This window comes from Kogia breviceps, chromosome 10 (genome assembly GCF_026419965.1).
Source record: "Kogia breviceps isolate mKogBre1 chromosome 10, mKogBre1 haplotype 1, whole genome shotgun sequence".
NCBI lineage: Eukaryota > Metazoa > Chordata > Mammalia > Artiodactyla > Physeteridae > Kogia > Kogia breviceps.
The window spans coordinates 85,558,140-85,560,623 of record NC_081319.1 but is presented as its reverse complement, the minus strand read 5'-3'; the positions used below and the strand labels follow the sequence as shown (position 1 = coordinate 85,560,623).

Below are 2,484 nucleotides of genomic sequence, written 5' to 3'. Positions count from 1 at the left end.
AATAATTTTAAAATTAAATAAATAAATTTATGAAATAAAAAAAAAAGCTCTGAGTACTGTTCCACCCATTAGAGGTCAAAGTACAGTTATATAAGTTTTTGAGACAATATGTCAAATGACATAGTGACAGTTTACACAATCCAGATCTGCATGTACAAAGCAAGTAGTGGGTCATCCTGACCCCTTACAAGTTTAAGGAGGAATGTTATCTCCTAAGGAGGTATGGTTAATGCAGATGCACGATACACACTAAAGGGGAGAGAGGACACCCAAAAGGGCAGAGAAAAAATTCATGTTTAAATTTTTCTTGTCTTATCATAAAATATGAATTTTATTTCATCATATACCATATTCCTCTATGACTCTCCACTATGCCTCAAACCTAGCATAAAATACACAGGTCTAACTACTTCTTTGGGTCTTCATTTTCTTATGAGGGTTCCCATGTCATAATAAAACTTATACTAAATAAATTTGCATGCTTTTCTCCTGTTAATCTGTCTTTATTGTTTCAATTTTCAGATCTAATCAGGGACCCTAAAAGGGTCGAGGAAAATGCTTTCCTCCCCTACATTACATCTCAATTTTGCAAGTATTGTCAAGTATACAGTCCAGCAGGTACAAGTTGCAAGAGATACTACCAGACCCAAACATACATGGGTCAGGAAACTGAGAATTTTGGAAAAGACAGCATGAAAGGTTAATCTTAGAGCTACATCGGGAAAGGACTGTTTCAGGTATTGTTTTTGTTTGTTTTGTCCAGGTCTTGCAGCATGCAGGATATTAGTTCTCCGACCAGGGATTGAACCCGTGCCCTTGGCAGTGGAGGCACGGAGCCTGGGTCACTGGACAGCCAGGGAAGTCCCTCAGGTATTGTTAAACACAAGTATACCCTTAAACTCTGGAGCAAACACTCAGTGGCAGGTTTAGCCTGGGCAAAAAGTGCTTATGCCCTGGGGCCTCTCCTGGCCAAGTATCTCCCTAATGATACCAGGGTTTCTAGAATTCTCTGCTCAAACAGCTCTGATCCTCCCTTCTTCCAGGCCCTGCACAGGCCTCCTCTGAATCTATCCTCCTGGGGGCAGACCATGACATTAATGTGCATGGTCCTAGGCCTAGGAGGTGGCCCTGGAAGGGCCAAGGGTATGTATGAATCTTGGAAGTGTGTGTGTGAGATGTTCACACGTGCATGTGTGAGGCCCTTCAAAATGTGGGATGGAGACAGGAGTGGTAAGAATAGGGGGTAGGAGTGTGTATCTTTATTTTCTGATTGATCCCCCTCCTTAACTCATCTTTTACAATTAGCCAGTCACATGCTACTTCAAGTCAGGTAAAAAGGGGAGAACTTATTTAACGCAATAAAGAACTTCTATCTAGATCCAAAGCTTACATTATACTTTAAAAGTTACTCTAAAGTCAGGATCAATGAAAAAAAAAAGTCAGGAACAATAAGTCAAAGAAATGCATATAATGTATAAAAACGGAGAGATGGAGAAAAGAAGAAAGGGAGGCTGTAATGGGAAAAGAGTGGTAGGGAAACCCATAGAAAAGCTTTCCTCTCCAAGGATCTATTCCTTGACCCAGGAACAGCTCCGGAAACGAAAGAATCTAAAGAAAATTTCCTTCACATTTTCAAAAGTTCAAATGGACTTCATTCACATTTGTTCTTGTTTTTTCTCCTTTCTGTGTTTCTTGCCCTTAGATGATACTGCGAAACGTACTATGTAATTGTGCTTGTTAATTTGGTACCTCGCTTGTTTTTCGGTTTCTGGAGTCCTGAGCGGTTTGGTTCTCCCCCAGCCTCTTTAATCGTGTCTTTGGCTAGTTGACTCAGCTACCCAGGGTGGTGCCACGGCCCTAGAGCAAAAATGCGTCCGTATTAAAAACAAAATAGAGTCGGTTTGTTTTCCTTGTTTTTTCTGACTTAAAAGACCTGAAAGGAACAAAAGAATCAGAAAAGAGGCCAGACGGTGGACATTCTCAGCAAACGAGAATGTGTCCAGGAATGATTCAGAAGTAAAAAATAATTTAAAAACAGAAAAACCTGGAGGTGCCGGGGATTGAACCCGGGGCCTCGTGCATGCTAAGCACGCGCTCTACCACTGAGCTACACCCCCTCCTTCTAAAACAGGCTCAGAAACGTTCCTATGACCCGTTACTACGTTTTCGGCGAACTTCTACCTCAACAAATTCAATTTTTGAATTTTCTATACTGGATACTGTCTTGTAGCTAGGCTGTGAGAAGGCAAACTAAACATTTTACCGAAAGTCCCGTCTGGTCCTGAGCTCTCCCACTACTGGTCACCCTCTCGGACGCCAGCTCGACGGCCACCTGCCGCTGGAGAAGGGAGCAGTCCTGACTGGCCGCCCCCAGGGAAAGTTCTGGGATAAGACCTCTGCTTAAAAAGGTTGCCAGAGAACCGAGTACAATGCAGGAGGATAAAAAGAAGAAAGTCTAAACGGTGTCATGGGGATTCAGGTCCA

General features: G+C 42.4%; 1 non-coding gene across 1 annotated transcript; it reads right to left on the bottom strand.

Moving 5' to 3' along the window:
- Positions 1-2,045: 2,045 nt before the first annotated feature.
- Positions 2,046-2,117, bottom strand: TRNAA-AGC (transfer RNA alanine (anticodon AGC)). The gene has a single exon. It is a non-coding gene; the product is annotated as a tRNA-Ala (tRNA).
- Between the last annotated feature and the right edge of the window lie 367 nt (positions 2,118-2,484).